This window comes from Diplotaxodon limnothrissa, linkage group LG12 (genome assembly GCF_057381915.1).
Source record: "Diplotaxodon limnothrissa isolate DT_005_m linkage group LG12, D_limnothrissa_male_GT1.1, whole genome shotgun sequence".
NCBI classification, from domain to species: domain Eukaryota; kingdom Metazoa; phylum Chordata; class Actinopteri; order Cichliformes; family Cichlidae; genus Diplotaxodon; species Diplotaxodon limnothrissa.
Window position 1 is genome coordinate 35,066,974 of NC_140607.1, and position 19,527 is coordinate 35,086,500.

General features: G+C 39.5%; 1 protein-coding gene and 2 pseudogenes across 4 annotated transcripts in view; 2 read left to right on the top strand and 1 right to left on the bottom strand.

Moving 5' to 3' along the window:
* The window catches only part of LOC146621775 (UDP-glucuronosyltransferase 2A2 pseudogene), a 28,342-nt pseudogene extending 23,380 nt beyond the window's left edge, over positions 1-4,962 (top strand). The window contains exons 2-3 of one of the 2 annotated variants that reach the window (XR_014906627.1): positions 924-1,726; positions 1,849-4,962. The product of XR_014906627.1 is annotated as a UDP-glucuronosyltransferase 2A2 pseudogene, transcript variant X2 (transcript). Of the gene's footprint in view, positions 1-218; positions 285-923; positions 1,727-1,848 lie in introns of those variants that run through there. The other variant, XR_014906626.1, reaches the window with a different exon arrangement.
* LOC146621776 (SH2 domain-containing protein 3C-like) overlaps positions 1-19,527 on the bottom strand; it is a 55,834-nt gene that overhangs the window by 7,752 nt on the left and 28,555 nt on the right. The window lies entirely within an intron of this gene.
* Positions 236-14,814, top strand: LOC146621777 (UDP-glucuronosyltransferase 2A2 pseudogene; annotated as a pseudogene). Its single transcript, XR_014906630.1, has 2 exons — positions 236-284; positions 13,079-14,814. The product of XR_014906630.1 is annotated as a UDP-glucuronosyltransferase 2A2 pseudogene (transcript).

A 19,527-nucleotide genomic window follows, 5' to 3' on the forward strand; every position in this document is an offset into this window, starting at 1 on the left:
TGTCTTTGTCTATAGTAACCTGTAGCAACAGTATTATCTACTACATCTATAGATCAGAGTTCACAACATTTGATCCAGTTTTCTCTTATACAACCAACCTTGCTGCTGAAAACTACAAAAGGCTCTGAACCTTACTCCTGCTACCTTAGAGCCAATGCGGTCAGATGTATTTTGCTCGTCAGAGCCCGACAGCAGTCATTCACTCAGAGACCGGTGAAGCAGGCTGGACACACAACCAACAGGCTCTGGTTGAAACGTGAGATCTTTTTACAGGGACGCTCTAGGTAAGTACTTAGATCAAAAACCCAAGATCAGCAAGAGTTTTAGAAGATAAAATGGCATTTTAATGTAAACCCCAAATACCTTTAATGCTGTTTTAGAGCATTTCTTTGTGTAGTTACGCTGCGAGTTCTGTTCTGAAATATGCATGACCGACCAGCTAAGTAGTAGCATATGGATTCTCACAGAGGAACAGAATATTTCCCAGATGTCTCCTCTCAACAATAACAAGGCTGAGCTTTATGATTGCATGGAGGAATCTCACTATATAAACCATCCTCATTCACAGTCATAGTTTGTTCTGATCACAAGGAACAAAAGCAAGAAAAAGAATGAATTGTTTTGGAATCGGATGCATTTCAGCTTGGAAATTTGTTTTCTTTCGAAAAAAAGAAGGAAGCTTCAAAGGTCACACAAGTTCAGACTTTCTCAAATTAAATACAGAGAGAACATGGAGTTACTTTTTTTGATGCAAAACAGAAAGATTTTTCTTATAAAGTTTTGTTTTGATTATTTTAAATTCGGAACTAAGGAAAAAATGTTAAGTCTTGCAAGCACAAAAGGTCTTTTGACTGGTGGTGGTCAGAGGGCCCGGTGGCGCCAGTGTCCGGCAGCCTCGCCTCTGTCAGTGCGCCCAAGGGCAGCTGTGGCTACAATGTAGCTGCAATCACCAGTGTGCGAATGTGTGGGTGGATGACTGAATGTAGTGTAAAGTGCTTTGGGGTCCTTAGAGACCAAGTAAAGCGCTATACAAATACAGTCCATTTAACATTTAACATTAAACAATGGCAGCTTTTACAATATTTATAATTGTTGCTTTATAATTGCTTTATAATTTCATACCCACTAATGCTGGCAGCTGTGAAACAGGGAACAAAAAACAGCAAACAGCTTTGTTGCCTTCTTTTAAACCTCCTGAGATTTAGAGGCAGGAATTTTCACACTGCAGTTGAACCAGTGAGCTGCAGAAAATCTGGAAGCTATGCAAGTATTAAAGTGGGGTGCCTCAGCTTAGTGAAAAACAACTGGAAATCTTTTGTAGAAAGACTGGTGGTGGTGTGAATCAGGGTGGTTTTAGCTATATGGCAACCTTTGCTGTCAAACATAAACTGAAATGACTGAGTTATGTTATTTACTCAGATTAGTAATCTAGATCACTAATGATGTACATTATAAAATACCAAAGTATTTTACAATGCCACATTCCCAAAGTGAAATTACAAGGCTCAGAAGTTAGCTTTTTAAATACATCCCGACTTCTAATCAGGAAAATAAATTGGCCTCTTGGATTTAACTGTCATTCTTATGTTTAATAAGAATCACTAGATAGCATCTAATGTGTTCTTAAACATTCATAACTTACGTTTTGGTTGTCATCATTGCAAGTTGCAGAAATCCATTGTCATTTCTTGATCTGGAGTCACTACATCACTGCCAATATCTTCCAGTGTGTATGCAGGAAGGAATTTTTTTAATAATTTTTCTTTGTTTTTAAGTTCATAGAAACCCTTAAACTCAAGGCCCTTACTAAACAGAAGGAGAGATTTAACATCTTGACATCTCTGTCAGAATCTCTTTCAGAGATGTGCCATCCAAACTTCCTGGCACTTGCAGTGCTGCTATGCTCTACATTGTTGGTAAATGGAGGGAAAGTCTTGGTGTTCCCTGTGGATGGAAGTCACTGGATCAACATGAATATCATCATCGCAGAGCTTCACTCCAGAGGTCATGAAGTCACAGTGGTGCGGCCAAACGACACCTGGTACATCAAGTCAGAGTCCCCCCACTACAAGACCATCACTATAAAGTTCTCGAATGGTTTTAACAAAGAGCACTTTGAGGCATTTGTAATGGAAACACTAATCATGCGTCGCCAAGGTGCTTCACTGTGGACTCGATTATCAATGGAGCATGACTTAGTGAAACAGTTGTATCAAATGCATGTCAAAGTGCTTGAGATGGTGGAGGGAATGTTTGAGGATACCAAGCTGATGCAGAGCCTCCGTGATGCCAAATATGATTTGGTTCTGACTGATCCTGCAATTGGTACAGGTGTTCTTATGGCTCATCGTTTGGGTCTTCCACTTGTCTTTAATGTCCGATGGACTATTCAGGGTGAAGGCCATTTTGCAATTGCACCTTCCCCACTCTCTTACATTCCCATACCAGGGACAGAGCTGACTGACAAGATGACTTTCATTCAGCGTGTCCAGAATATGCTCTACTTTTTCTTCTTAACTTTACAAAATTGGTATATGACAGAACCAAACTACAAACCATTTGTCCATCGTCATTTTGGCAGTGATGTACATTACATGGAGCTGTTTCAGTCAGCAGACATCTGGTTGATGAGAAACGATTTCACCTTTGAGTTCCCTCGACCCACAATGCCAAACGTTGTCTACATGTCAGGATTTCAGTGCAAACCCTCCAAGCCCCTGCCTAAAGAGCTAGAGGACTTTGTGCAGAGCTCAGGTGAACATGGTGTCATTGTGATGACACTGGGGTCTGTGGTGGAAAAACTTCCAGAGGACATCGCTGAAGACATTGCTGCTGCTTTTGCAGAACTTCCTCAGAAGGTGATTTGGAGGCACAAAGGCAAAAGACCATCCACCCTTGGTAATAACACGCGAATCTTGGACTGGTTGCCCCAAAATGACCTCCTGGGTCACTCCAAGACCAGAGTGTTTGTGGCCCATGGAGGCACCAATGGGATACAGGAGGCCGTTTACCACGGTGTGCCCCTGGTTGGCCTGCCACTTATGTTTGACCAGGCTGATAACTTCTTCAGGATGAAAGCAAGAGGTGTGGCCAAAGTCCTTGATATTGCAACAGTGAACAAAGAAAACTTCTTGGAGGCGCTAAAGGAGGTACTCTACCAACCATCCTACAGGGAGAAGATGAAGGAGCTGTCCAGCATCCAAAGAGATCAGCCTATGAAACCGCTGGACCGAGCCATGTTCTGGATCGAGTTTGTCATGCGGCACAAAGGAGCGGCGCACTTAAGGACGGAGTCTTACAAGATGTCCAGCATCCAGTACTACTCGATCGATGTGGCAGCCTTTCTGCTGACAGTTATTCTGCTAGTATTTACCATTTTTATATCAGCAGTCAGGTTTCTATTGCGTAAGTTATTTTACAGAAACAAAGTCAAAAAGGAATGATGATTGTGTTGCAAAATTTGTATGCTTGTCGTCTGTTCTCTATTCAGAAGAAGGACGGAGATAAATTTGTACTGGTAGTGTAACAAATCTGAGTGTGTGTGCAGCTCAATTCAGCTATACAAACCTCACATTTTCTAATGACCTCGGTCTAGCCATATTTCAGATGTATTTTTGCTTATTTGTCAGTATCTTAAAAACTTAAAATAGAAATTATTTTCAGTGTTGTTCAGGGAAAAGTTAGTAAATGAAGCAAGCAAATCAATGAATCAGTTATGGGTTTATATTCATTTGATTTGGAATAGTCTGCTGTTTAAACACTTTAAGAATCACCACATTTCCTACAATTGTCTAACCGTTAAACAGGGACACAATTAAATGTTTCTGACTGTAGTATGGTGATGATGCCTAATCCTTTATTAAGAGCACATAAGAAGAGTTTGGCCTCATGCAGTGCTCAACAATAGAATATATATTTTTTATATGTATTTTTGTAGAAATTTCACAGAATTTTATGGTGATATTTTTTAAATTTATTACTAAAACTTATGTATCCTGACCAACTTATTCACAGTAATATAGAACCAGTGTGCAAGTAGCTGACGTTCACTATGTACTGTATATTTTCCCACTCTATTTTAAACGTTGTTGGAATACAAAATAAAGTAATTTGAAATCTGATACAACTTGATACACGCACTTTATTACATTTAACTATGGATCACTATTCATCACTTTGCTGTTTTAACAAAAAATAAATACAGAAATGTCTTCATTGTTAAATTTAATAACATGACTACATTTAACTAGAGAGAGATACTCCCTACAGCTTATGACAAAATTTGATCCGATTTGATTGATGGCCCTAATCATGACCTTTTGACCTCCCCCCTCCCCCCCCGGAAGTGTGTAATTTGATCCCCTAAGCGTGACGAATTGCATCCGGAGAAGGGAGGGGGAACCCCCGGAAGCGCGGCACCTGTTGTTGGGAAAAAAAAGAAAAAAGTTTTTAGAGGGAGGAGAATAAAAGCAGAGAGGAGGAGCACAATTTCTAAGGCACAGACGCAAGATGGATTTCCTTCTGCAGCCCAGCAGCGCTCCTGTGTACTTGGACGGCGAAGAAATCTGCTCTCCCAAAGAAGGCTTTGAATATGACATATTCAAATACAGCATATTTACTATGGAAGGCCTCGATCCGGACCTTATGACCCTACCGGAAATACTCCGGAAGTGTCTAGTCATTTTCAGACCTGATGCGTCATGTTCCCTAAGCATGAGGGGAGGGGTATGGTTGCTGGGGGGAGATCAGAGAGGGTTCCTGAAGCACAGCGGTGACGCAGCAGTTGACTCTGTGCTGTATAGAGAGACAGAGCGGCAGTTAGTTTTCCACAAACTCATAGTTTGAATTCTGTTTCGATATTATGACAATTTTCTCTGTATTTCTTTTTTTTTTTTACAATAGCGGATGTAATTTTACTTTCTTAAGCTGCACCGGCGTTTGTAATGGGAATAAAGAGTGACTTCCTGTAGAGAACCGTTTCTTTCAATAGTATTTTATTTTCCTATAATACAGACGCAGTAAAAAAACCTTTAAGATACGCCATAGCTTGTGATGAAAATAAGAACTTTCTATCCGCTTGTAACCTACAGGCTGCCTATGTGTAAAAATGAATAAATATCCCTTAGTGAATACTACTTTTCCCTTTGAGAGTCCTTTTTACAAGAGACTGAAAAACAAACCATAATAGCCGTGACAGGAGCTCTTGTTTCACACACACACACACACACACACACACACACACACACACACACACACCCCGCGGGTCAAGGAGGAATGAGACAGCAGATATCAGTTTTTTCTCAATGCTTATAACCTATAACGCGTCCTCCAAAAAATTATTATTATTATTAAAACATCTATATGAGGTAGCTTTTGCGCAGCCTGCTCCTTGGTAGAGTTTTTTTCTTCATTACTTTTACAATGGGTTTTCTCAATAGACAGAAAATGATGACGCTGAGGAGTCAACGGCCGATATTATCATTGCTTGTAACCCGGTAAATAATTTCGTACATCTCCCCATAAAATAAGCCTTAGTGGAAAAAAGCTCATATTCGAATAAGTTTATTCCCCTCTGTGAGAAAGAGTTTTTTTCTCAGAGTCAACCATGAGGCGAGTTTTGTCAACAGGAGGCGAGCAAGAACAACTGTTGCCCATAAAGTAAAATAAATATCCGCCTCTAAGTCGTATTTTACCGTTGCAGAATGTGGAAAACAGACAGCCCTCACAGGAGGCACCCAGGGGCCCACCTCACACACCATAGTTAAAATATTTAAATTTCAACTAAATTTGTAGTAATGATCGGATTTCCTCACTTATCTACACCACACTCCTTGTCCTTGATTTCTTATCGTTTCTTATCGTTCCTCTGTCCCTTAATAGAAACCACATATATAGAAACTATCCTCCCTTTCAGTTGTCTTTTGCACTTCCATATCGCAAAGCAGTTACTGTAGGTTATTTTCTGCTTATGCATTAATGTAATTAATTAACTTATTTATCCTTAAGTAAGGTAATGACTTGAGTTCTAATGCTTTTTGTCTCTTGAGTTAGCTGTCAATGTGGGATTTTTTTCCCCTTTTGTTCAGTTAAAGCTGTCTTTCATTCTTCAACACAGCTTAAACTCTAATAGGTAAGCTTTCTTGTAATTTCTTAGTTCTGCAGGCTTCTTGAAAGACATCCGAGACTCTTCTTTGGATGCTGGCTGCCTTTTGTTTTGTTTTCTGTCAAGATGATCCCACACCGCTTCGATTATCTTGAGGTTCGAACCCTGGAGAGATCAATCCATGACTGATGCGTTGTTTCATCCAGGCATACTTTGACTACATTGGCAGTATGTTTGCGATCATTGTCGTACTGAAAAATGAAGTTGCTGCCAATCAGACACTACGTGGTATTACATGGTCGATCAAAATCTGGTGGAACTTTTCTACATTCATAATTTGATTAATTTGGATAAGAGCTCCAACAACACTGGCTGAAATCCAGCCTCAAAGCACGGTAGAGTATCCACGCTGTGTTAAAGACGGCTATAGACATTCACTGTTGTATCTCTCTTCGGACCTCTTCCATGCATATTTCAAATTTGGATTCATTACTCCATAAGACATATTACAGCTGATTTCTTTTTCCAGTCAATTTCTTGTGTAATTTGGCACACCTCAGCCTTATTTTTCTCTGTTCTCCTTCCTTAAGAATGGCTTATTAACAGCCACCCTTCCAACTCAGATAACTTTTGATGAGGTTTCATGAAATGTTTACAGCACTCGAGTTACTCGCCACGGCCATCCTAAATGCTAAGAACACTAAACTTTAATTCTAAATTACGTAATTAACGTTAACCAGAAAAAACAAGCCAAAGTCGAAATGTTGCTGAGCTGACCTGTGGTATGCTATGTCTTCTAAAGCACGTATAATGTAAACAGAACTGGTCTTTGCACAGAAGCCTGTGGAGCTTCATAATTAACCTCAGTGTGTGAAGAGGACTCTCCATTTAATAATAGCTGTAATAAAATGTAAAGGGCAAGCTTTACTTACACAGCCTCACACACAGTAGATTTTTAAAGTTTTTGGGTACAGGGGTTTAGCCACAGATGCAACATCCACTTTTGATAAAGATCACGCCACCTGTTTATTTCTTAAGAAATTAAGCATCTTCATTAAGCTCTTATTTATAAATGTCTACACAATAATAGACACCGTGTGCTCTGTGACGTTATAGTCTTCTACTTCTGCTTCCATCGGTTTCCATTTTAAACTCCCGGCCATAGCACTTTATGTGGGCCAAATGTGTTAAGGATAATGTTTATCAATGTAAAATTGCAAAGAACTTGTGGATAGATTATAACATTTTGTAAACAGTTACCTCAGAAGCTGTACTGGTAGATCTATGTATGTAAGGTAAAACTATCCACAGTACTTCCACTTAAGTAGCTAAACACATAAAGTCACCCTTACCAATAATCCGCTGCTCCTTGAAAAAGTAGCGCAAACAGACAACTGACTGAGCAATGATAAGTAGAGCTACCCGAGGCCGATACTCAAGCAGAAGAAATTAAAAGTTGTTGTTTTTGTGGCTCGAAAAATTAAAGAAAGTATGTTTAATAATTCAACAAGACCCGCACCTTCAACACATGTACATTCAAATTTTGGAACAGGCTCAACATTGCTGCTGTTCAATAGTTTTTATCCGTTCGAAAAAGTCATTTTACGGCTTTAATGTTTCCAGCTGATAAGGAGAATGTGTGCATTTCAAATGAGCGTCCGAAGGCTTTAAACATCTGCTTTGTCTGTAACGACAGTATCAAACTACAGAGTATTGTTTTTACAAAAATTCAACATTTTCAGATGAAAATTTGGCTGCTTTTTGTTTTTTCACTGTAACACCCACCTCAACGCCATTTTTAGGATATTCTTGGTGATCCCACCTTTTTCATATTTATGCTTTTGGCACTGAGGGTATCTAATACGCATGTTGTCGCTGTGTTTTGTACTACCAGCTGTGAGGGCTCTGCTTTTGCTTTGAGCAGTCTGTTTTTATTTTGTCTCGTGACTGTGTGTGTGTTTTTTTTTTTTTCAAACAAGATCCTCGTCAGTTTGATTTTGTTACCACAAACTTTGTGTGAAGTTCACAACAGAGGTAAAGAGATTTAAACACCCCGGTTTAAGGAGGCAGGCAGGGGTTGGACCACCTGCACAGGACAGGTGAAGCAGAGAGTGTCCGGGGAGATGTGCAACAGAAGCAGAGGGAACATTTTACTAGATGATAAATGGCAGATTTAGGTGATTAAGGATTTGTTGACAAGATTAAAAGACACGTCCGTCAGAGTTCAACAACATTACAGTTTGATTAAATAAAAAGTTTTTAAACTACACAAGGGTCATTTTCTCCTCTGATAGTAAGCATATTAAACATGTCAAGAAAGAAAGAGTATAAAGAAAATAGTAAATGTGTGTCTAATTAAACTCTTCCTGTGAACCTTACATCATCCTTTAATATTTTTGGTGTTACAAACTTGAAGAAGCAGAGAAAAGATCATCAGACATTAATCTAATCAGTTTGCAGCCTTCATTCATATTGAAAAGTTGAAATCTTCCCTGCTAGACACAAGTGCAGCGTTTAACACCGTCGGCCAGAACATTTTATTACAGCTATTATTAAATGGAGAGTCCTCTTCACACACTGAGGTTAATTATGAAGCTCCACAGGCTTCTGTGCAAAGACCAGTTCTGTTTACATTATACGTGCTTTAGAAGACATAGCATACCACAGGTCAGCTCAGCAACATTTCGACTTTGGCTTGTTTTTTCTGGTTAACGTTAATTACGTAATTTAGAATTAAAGTTTAGTGTTCTTAGCATTTAGGATGGCCGTGGCGAGTAACTCGAGTGCTGTAAACATTTCATGAAACCTCACCAAAAGTTATCTGAGTTGGAAGGGTGGCTGTTAATAAGCCATTCTTAAGGAAGGAGAACAGAGAAAAATAAGGCTGAGGTGTGCCAAATTACACAAGAAATTGACTGGAAAAAGAAATCAGCTGTAATATGTCTTATGGAGTAATGAATCCAAATTTGAAATATGCATGGAAGAGGTCCGAAGAGAGATACAACAGTGAATGTCTATAGCCGTCTTTAACACAGCGTGGATACTCTACCGTGCTTTGAGGCTGGATTTCAGCCAGTGTTGTTGGAGCTCTTATCCAAATTAATCAAATTATGAATGTAGAAAAGTTCCACCAGATTTTGATCGACCATGTAATACCACGTAGTGTCTGATTGGCTTCAACTTCATTTTTCAGTACGACAATGATCGCAAACATACTGCCAATGTAGTCAAAGTATGCCTGGATGAAACAACGCATCAGTCATGGATTGATCTCTCCAGGGTTCGAACCTCAAGATAATCGAAGCGGTGTGGGATCATCTTGACAGAAAACAAAACAAAAGGCAGCCAGCATCCAAAGAAGAGTCTCGGATGTCTTTCAAGAAGCCTGCAGAACTAAGAAATTACAAGAAAGCTTACCTATTAGAGTTTAAGCTGTGTTGAAGAATGAAAGGCAGCTTTAACTGAACAAAAGGGGAAAAAAATCCCACATTGACAGCTAACTCAAGAGACAAAAAGCATTAGAACTCAAGTCATTACCTTACTTAAGGATAAATAAGTTAATTAATTACATTAATGCATAAGCAGAAAATAACCTACAGTAACTGCTTTGCAATATGGAAGTGCAAAAGACAACTGAAAGGGAGGATAGTTTCTATATATGTGGTTTCTATTAAGGGACAGAGGAACGATAAGAAACGATAAGAAATCAAGGACAAGGAGTGTGGTGTAGATAAGTGAGGAAATCCGATCATTACTACAAATTTAGTTGAAATTTAAATATTTTAACTATGGTGTGTGAGGTGGGCCCCTGGGTGCCTCCTGTGAGGGCTGTCTGTTTTCCACATTCTGCAACGGTAAAATACGACTTAGAGGCGGATATTTGTTTTACTTTATGGGCAACAGTTGTTCTTGCTCGCCTCCTGTTGACAAAACTCGCCTCATGGTTGACTCTGAGAAAAAAACTCTTTCTCACAGAGGGGAATAAACTTATTCGAATATAATAATAATAATAATGGATACTTTATTGATCCCCATGGGGAAATTACTTGTTTTTCTCTGCATTTGACCCATTCACTCAGTGAAGCAGTGGGCAGCCCACTAAGCAGGCGCCCGGGGAGCAGTGTGTAGGGACGGTACCTTGCTCAGGGGTACCTCAGGGTAGCCGTTAAGTGGATTCGAACTGCCGACCTTGCGATCATGGGGCGACCACTTTACCTACTGAGCTATCCCTGCCCCCTAATATGAGCTTTTTTCCACTAAGGCTTATTTTATGGGGAGATGTACGAAATTATTTACCAGGTTACAAGCAATGATAATATCGGCCGTTGACTCCTCAGCGTCATCATTTTCTGTCTATTGAGAAAACCCATTGTAAAAGTAATGAAGAAAAAAACTCTACCAAGGAGCAGGCTGCGCAAAAGCTACCTCATATAGATGTTTTAATAATAATAATAATTTTTTGGAGGACGCGTTATAGGTTATAAGCATTGAGAAAAAACTGATATCTGCTGTCTCATTCCTCCTTGACCCGCGGTGTGTGTGTGTGTGTGTGTGTGTGAAACAAGAGCTCCTGTCACGGCTATTATGGTTTGTTTTTCAGTCTCTTGTAAAAAGGACTCTCAAAGGGAAAAGTAGTATTCACTATGGGATATTTATTCATTTTTACACATAGGCAGCCTGTAGGTTACAAGCGGATAGAAAGTTCTTATTTTCATCACAAGCTATGGCGTATCTTAAAGGTTTTTTTACTGCGTCTGTATTATAGGAAAATAAAATACTATTGAAAGAAACGGTTCTCTACAGGAAGTCACTCTTTATTCCCATTACAAACGCCGGTGCAGCTTAAGAAAGTAAAATTACATCTGCTATTGTAAAAAAAAAAAAAGAAATACAGAGAAAATTGTCATAATATCGAAACAGAATTCAAACTATGAGTTTGTGGAAAACTAACTGCCGCTCTGTCTCTCTATACAGCACAGAGTCAACTGCTGCGTCACCGCTGTGCTTCAGGAACCCTCTCTGATCTCCCCCCAGCAACCATACCCCTCCCCTCATGCTTAGGGAACATGACGCATCAGGTCTGAAAATGACTAGACACTTCCGGAGTATTTCCGGTAGGGTCATAAGGTCCGGATCGAGGCCTTCCATAGTAAATATGCTGTATTTGAATATGTCATATTCAAAGCCTTCTTTGGGAGAGCAGATTTCTTCGCCGTCCAAGTACACAGGAGCGCTGCTGGGCTGCAGAAGGAAATCCATCTTGCGTCTGTGCCTTAGAAATTGTGCTCCTCCTCTCTGCTTTTATTCTCCTCCCTCTAAAAACTTTTTTCTTTTTTTTCCCAACAACAGGTGCCGCGCTTCCGGGGGTTCCCCCTCCCTTCTCCGGATGCAATTCGTCACGCTTAGGGGATCAAATTACACACTTCCGGGGGGGGAGGGGGGAGGTCAAAAGGTCATGATTAGGGCCATCAATCAAATCGGATCAAATTTTGTCATAAGCTGTAGGGAGTATCTCTCTAACTAGTTAAAACATATATTCAGGATTTATTAAAGTTTTCCATCTGACACCTATTTATTATGCAATTTTTCTTTTTTCATTGAGGGATAATTGAAGTCACTATTTTTGTCAAGTTTCAGCTTTACCATTTTGTTACATGAAACATTTTAAAAGTTCTTATTGTTTTTACTCTTAAACCTTTTGAGGTCGAAGTCATCATCAGCAATGACCCCCAACCCCGAGTAGTATTTATTTAAAACTGTTTCCCAAGGTTTTGATCATCAGACGAAAAACTACTAAACATTCTCACTGACGATATATGAAAAACTATGAAGGGTTAGGTTTAACGTGATTACCTTTCATGAAGCACTAACGTCTTATTTGCTGCGTGAGTAAAGTGAAGTATTGGACTGTATCACTTTACTGGAAGAACGTGAAAGCTGAAGAATTTGTTCAAACTGGTCTTATCCTGAAGAACAGAAATTTTCCATCACTTTCTAATAAGAAATAAAGAAGCTTATCGGTGTTTCCTTACATTATTTAAATTGACCTGAATCAATGCAAGTTTTTAGTTATTGAAACCAAAGAAGACTTGTAGGACAATCTCATATGTTTAGAGTTTCATTTTAGTTTTTCAAATTCACCCGCATTTCATTATTTTTTTTTTAAATTTAATTTATTTTTTTCAAATGTTACAGTGAATTCTGCCTTTTTCCCCCTCATATTTACACTTTAATTAAGATCATATTAACAGTCTGGGGTTCCACACCACAATCACCTTTACTGTGCAACATGCTCGTCTCTAGCTCCCAAACTTCTTGTCAGCCTCTATTTACTGAAGGAACACAAACTTTAACTTATCTCTTAAAAGAAAACATTACTGCAGATAATGAGCAAAGTCATATTTAAAAACAAAAAGTAAAAGATTAAATGTTAAACATGAATATTCATAAGAATCAATGAAGTTTACATATATAAATGTTGACTCTAGAATTCAAATCAAGTACAAAAAGGTTTAGCTGATTGTAACGTTTGAAATGAACTAATCAAGAGGACAAGTTTCACGTTTTTTGTTGGAATCATTGTTTAGTCATACAGAAGTTATTTCTTGTTTTGCTGTTTCTTTGTGACTACGGTGTTAAAAAGGTATGAAAATTTAGCGGCAAAGTCACTAACTTATCAATAATGAGATCAACAGTAGGAGATACTCACTGCTGTGAGTAAGAGGCTCATGACTTTAAGATAATAATCTACATCTATAACTTAACCTTTAAATCTGAGTTTTTATCTTAAAAGCCAAAACCAAAGCAGACCTGGCAAATACATCTGACCTCCAAATTTATATATTGGCCAGTCCATATTTTCCCAACTTAAACTTTATCTCAGGTATATCTGTCATTAGTTATTAGGGTGATACAAGCTCTTGAACTCAAACCATTTGCTTAAGAAATAATCTAACATCTTGACATTTTTGTCAGAATCTCTTTCAGAGATGTGCCATCCGAACTTGCTGGCACTTGCAGTGCTGCTATGCTCTACATTGTTGGTAAATGGAGGGAAAGTCTTGGTGTTCCCTGTGGATGGAAGTCACTGGATCAACATGAATATCATCATCGCAGAGCTTCACTCCAGAGGTCATGAAGTCACAGTGGTGCGGCCAAACGACACCTGGTACATCAAGTCAGAGTCCCCTCACTACAAGACCATCACTATAAATTCCTCAGCCGGATTTGATGAAGAGCGCTTTGGGGGATTTGTTATGAAAACACTAATCATGCGTCGACAAGGTGCTTCACTGTGGACTCGATTATCAATGGAGCATGACTTAGTGAAACAGATGTATCAAATACATGTCAAGGTGCTTGAGATGGTGGAGGGAATGTTTGAGGATACCAAGCTGATGCAGAGCCTCCGTGATGCCAAATATGATTTGGTTCTGACTGATCCTACGATTGGTACAGGTGTTCTTATGGCTCACCGTTTGGGTCTTCCACTTGTCTTTAATGTCCGATGGACTATTCAGGGTGAAGGCCATCTAGCAATTGCACCTTCCCCACTCTCTTACATCCCCATACCAGGGACAGAGCTGACTGACAAGATGACTTTCATTCAGCGTGTCAAGAATGTGCTCTACTTTTTCTTCTCAACTTTAAAAATTTGGTATATGACAGAATCAAACTACAAACCATTTGTCCATCGTCATGTTGGCAGTGATGTACATTACATGGAGCTGTTTCAGTCAGCAGACATCTGGCTGATGAGAAACGATTTCACCTTTGAGTTCCCTCGACCCACAATGCCAAATGTTGTCTACATGTCAGGATTTCAGTGCAAACCCTCCAAGCCCCTGCCTAAAGAGCTAGAGGACTTTGTGCAGAGCTCAGGTGAACATGGTGTCATTGTGATGACACTGGGGTCTGTGGTGGAAAAACTTCCAGAGGACATCGCTGAAGACATTGCTGCTGCTTTTGCAGAACTTCCTCAGAAGGTGATTTGGAGGCACAAAGGCAAAAGACCATCCACCCTTGGTAATAACACGCGAATCTTGGACTGGTTGCCCCAAAATGACCTCCTGGGTCACCCCAAGACCAGAGTGTTTGTGGCCCATGGAGGCACCAATGGGATACAGGAGGCCGTTTACCACGGTGTGCCCCTGGTTGGCCTGCCACTTATGTTTGACCAGGCTGATAACTTCTTCAGGATGAAAGCAAGAGGTGTGGCCAAAGTCCTTGATATTGCAACAGTGAACAAAGAAAACTTCTTGGAGGCGCTAAAGGAGGTACTCTACCAACCATCCTACAGGGAGAAGATGAAGGAGCTGTCCAGCATCCAAAGAGATCAGGCTATGAAACCGCTGGACCGAGCCATGTTCTGGATCGAGTTTGTCATGCGGCACAAAGGAGCGGCGCACTTAAGGACGGAGTCTTACAAGATGTCCAGCATCCAGTACTACTCAATCGATGTGGCAGCCTTTCTGCTGGCAGTTATTTTGCTAGTATTTACCATTTTTGTTTCAGCAGTCAGGTTTCTGATGTGTAAGTTTTACAGAAACAAAGTCAAAAAGGAATGATGATTTTTATGCTTGTCATCTGTTCTCTATTCAGGAGAAGGACAGAGATAAATTTGTACTGGTAGTGCAACAAACCTGAGTGTGTGCTCAGCGCAGCAATGCAAATCTCACAATTGTCTAATAAACTCGGTTTAATCACATTTCAGATGTGTTTTTGTTGTTGTTGTTTTTTTCAATCTTAAAAACTTAAAATGTATATAATTTTCAGTGTTTTTCAGTAAAAAGTTAGAAAATGAGGCAAGTAAATCAATAAATTAGTTACGGGTTTAAATTCATGTGACTTAGAATATTTTGCTGTTGTAAACACTTTAAGAATCACCACATTTCCTAAAATTGTCTAACAGTTAAACAGGGAGATAATTAAATTTTCCTACACCCGTATGGTGATGATGTTTAAACCTTCATTAAGAGCACATAAGAAGATTTTGGCCTCATGCAGTGCTCAACTATAGAACATATTTTATTATATGTATTGTTGTAGAAATATTACAGAATTTGATGGTGATATTTTTCATGTGCATAAAAAAAACTTCTGTAACCTGACCAACATATTGACAGTAATATAGAAACAGTGTGCAAGTAGCTGAAATTCACTGTGTACGGTATATTTTTCCCACTCTATTTCAAATGGTGCTGGAATAGAAAATAAAGTAAGTTGAAATCTAATACAACTATTTTGGTGCACTGAATTACATATTACCATAGAACACTATTGATCACTTTGTTGATTTAAAAAATATATATACAGCAATGTCTCCATTGTTACATTTATTTTTAACTTAACTACATTTAACTACAGAGCCCCACAAGAGACATTGGAGGAAAAAAAAAATAAAGATGAACTTCAGTGAAATCTCGCAAAATAGGCTGCAATCCTTCACAGGTCGCATTTGAAGGCCGAGTCGGTGTATCCTTCGTGGCCCAACCTATCCCAGAATTCATAACACGGCCCAGCCAATTCCAGTTTCTAACAATGGCGGCAAATATCTGCACTTTTTATCAAGACATCAATTATTTGCAAAAGTGCGCCGATGTTTTCGGAGACATCTGTTACCCATCAGCTCAAAGCTGACCGGGAAGTCGAGGCCCACTAGAGCTGGGGGGAACACCGTACTCGCAAAAGTTTTGCGAGATCTCGCAGAAGTTCATCTTCATTTTTTTTTCTGCAATGTCCCGTGTGAGGCTCCGTATTTAACTACTTGAATCATATATTCAGGATTTATGAAAGTTTTTCATCTGACACCGATTTATCGTGTGAGTTTTCTTTACAAGTCAAGTTCTTATTGTTTTTACTCTTTAACTTTTTGAGGTCTAAGTCATCACTGGCAATGACCCCAACCCTAACATTAACCCTATGCAAACAGAATATGAGTAAAGTGATATATTGGACTGTACTACTTTACTGGAAGAACGCAAAGGCTCACGAATTTGCTCAAATTGGTCTCATCCTGAAGAACACAAATATTTGGTCACTTTCAAATAAAAAATAAAGACGCTTATTGGTTTTTCCTAAAATTATTTAATTTGACCTGAATCAATACAAGTTTTTAGTTACTGAAACTAAAGAAGACTTCAGGGAACATTAAAATGGTTAACAATTTAAAGCTGTTCTGCAGCAATGGAGGTTGATCAAGCCTTGAAAGCTGGTGCTACTAATTCCTACAGGTGTCCCAACTTTTCTGGATCACTTGCACCCCCCTCTGTCTGCATAAAAGCAGTGTAGGAACACACTGTGTTACCAGACCCTAATGAGCATCTGTCAGTGCGCCCCAGGGTGGCTGTGGCTACAATGTAGCTTGCCATCATCAGTGTGTGAATGTGTGTGTGAATGGGTGGATGACTGGATATGTAAAGCGCTTTGGGGTCCTTAGGGACTCGTAAAGCGCTATATAAATACAGGCCATTTACCATTTTGAACAGTATTGTACAGCAGAAAGCAGTGTGTTGCTACAAAAATGGCGAGAAAAAGACAATTAACAGTGGAAGAGAGCCAGACCATCATAGCAATTAAAAATGTAGGTCTGTCTTACAGAGAAATTGCAAATAAAGTCAAGGTGTCAGTGAGTACAGTTTCCTTCAACACCAAAAGGCACTCAGAAACTGGGCAAACTCTGACAGGAAGAGGTCTACTCTGGCAGACCCAAAGCCACAACTGAATCAGAGGACAAGTTTCTGAGAGTTAACAGCTTGAATGATAAGCGGCTCACAGGACAACAGCTTCAAGCACAGCTTAATGTCGTAGTAAGCAAGTCTCAGCTTCAACTATGAAAAGAAGACTTTGAGCTACAGGTTTGAAAGGACGAGTTGCAGCAAGAAAGCCATTGCTAACGTGTCATAATAAGACAAAAAGGCTTGCCTGGGTCATGAAACGCCACCATTGGACCACTGAAAACTAGAAGAAGGTATTATGGACTGATGAATCAAAACTTGAAATCTTTGGTTAATCAGGCAGGATCTTTGTACGCCATCGAGTAGACGAAAAGATTGACTTTGACTTTGACTGTGGAACAAAGTCAAAGTCAACTTTATTTGTCAATTCTGCCACATGTACAGGACATACAGAGAATAGAAATTTCGTTACTCTCAAACCCTAGATGAAATAGCAAATGAACATTTAAATATAAGAGAGTGATTAAAAAATGCAAATAAAATAAATTAAAAAGTAAAAATTTAAATAAATACAATACAATTTAACAAGAAAGCTATGCAATATACAATATACAATATTCAGGTAAGGGTAAATGACATTGAGTGTAAACCAGGCAGAGTAGTGCAAATAGGCAAATAGTGCAAATGGAGATTTAGTAATATACGGTAAGAGATAGTATAACAACAAAGTCTTATGAGGTAATGGCAGTCCAATGCTCCACAAAGTGACTGGTAACTGGTGCAGGCCAGTGAGTGAGTCAGAGAGTGTGTGTGTGTGTGTGTGTGTGTGTGTGTGTGTGTGTGTGTGTGTGTGTATGTGACAGAGTTCAGTGAGACCATGGAGGAGAAGAGGGGAGAGGGGGCAGAATCGGGAGGGAGTTAAGCTTCCTGACAGCCTGATGGATGAAGCTGTCCTTCAGTCTGCTGGTCCTGGCCTGGAGACTCCGCAGTCTCCTCCCTGACGGCAGCAGCTTGAAGAAGCTTTACATTGGGTGCGTGGGATCAGCCGCTATGCAAAGGGCTTTTTTAGTGAGACGGGTGCTGTAAATGTCCTGGAGGGAGGGGAGAGAGACACCAATGATCCTCTCTGCAGCTCTCACTATGCGTTGGAGGGTTCTATGACAGGACGCATTGCAGGCTCCAAACCACACAGTGATGCAGCTCGACAGGATGCTCTCGATGGTGCCTCTTTAGAAAGTGTACATGATGGGGGCTGGTGCTCCTGCTCTTCTTAGTTTGCGGAGAAAGAAGAGACGCTGCTGTGATTTCACTGTGATTTCACAGTGTGTGCCATCCACTGTCAAACATGGAGGAGGAAGTGTGACGGTCTGGGGCTGTTTTGCTGGATCCAGGGTTGGTGATTAGGACAGAATGAGCAGCACCCTGAAACAAAACAGCTACCACAGCATTCTGCAGTGCCATGCAATACCTTCTGCGCCTAGTTGGTCAGAGGTTCATCTTACAGCAAGTATTAGGAAAATATATTTTCTAGTATTTATTTGCTGTGTATTTTGTTTTATGCATTGAATAACAGGCCAGTATATTACAGGCCACTTTTCAGTTATAAACTGTGTCATAGGTCATTGCTTAGCAGAGATGGGCAGTAACGCCTTACTTGTAACACTGATTACTTTTTTCAAGTAACGAGTAAAGTAAGGGATTACTATTGCAAAAACGGTAATTAGATTACCGTTACTTTCCCATAGGAACGCTGCGTTACTGCGTTACTAAAACCGTGATTTTTTTGTCAGAATGTCTCACGACAGTGACGTAAGCGAGTGCGCTGTTAGTGACAACAGCTATGTGCAGATCAACAATGGATCATATATCGAGTGCAGGAGAGCGTATGAGCGTGCAGCGTTTAAAGCGTGGAAGTACTGACCTTACTTTGAGTTTGATTCCATAAAAAATAACAAAAACATTAGCGTCCATCGTGCGTGGGAAGAAAACTTCTTTTTACAGCGAAAAAAACCCCAAAACTTCCAAGCAAGCACCAAGTGCACAACGACGTAATGGGAAATTCACAGAGAAACTCGCGGATTCTTCAACTGACCGCAGCACACCTGCACCAGGGTAAACCTCCGCCTCCCACAGTCCTGCTTTACAGGTGAAAATAGAGCAACAGGATCGCTGAGTCTTTGACTTTATTTATTTTCTGCTGTGTTTTACTTGCATCTATTTGAAAGAGTGAGTGTAAACACAAAAAATATTTTATTTTATGTGCAGGAATGTGTAGAAAATAGGTTTAAATGTTAAACTAATTTATTCAAGTCAGAGAATGTTGCATATAATTAAATTTTTACTTGATGCATAAAGTTAAAAGATTAAAACTGATAAAACAAGTTAAAAAAAAGAGACTTTTCCATTTGATTACATTTTGTATGATGGATTATGTAGAAAAAATAGAATTGGGCTGAAAGATCTATCGCTTTATCACCTATTCAGGTTGTAAATCGTGTTTTTAAAAAGTAACTAAGTAATTATTACTTTTGAAAATAAGTAATCAGTAAAGTAACGGGATTACTTTTTGGGGGAAGTAATCAGTAATTAGTTACTGATTACTTTTTTCTTTTTTCAAGTAACTTGACCAACACTGTTGCTTAGCAAGACTGAAACTGTGCAGAATAGGAAGCTGCAGAGTTGCAGAGAGCATGGCGTGCGTTTGCTCTGCTAAGAGAGAACAAAAGGAAACCCTGGGGCAAGAGGCAG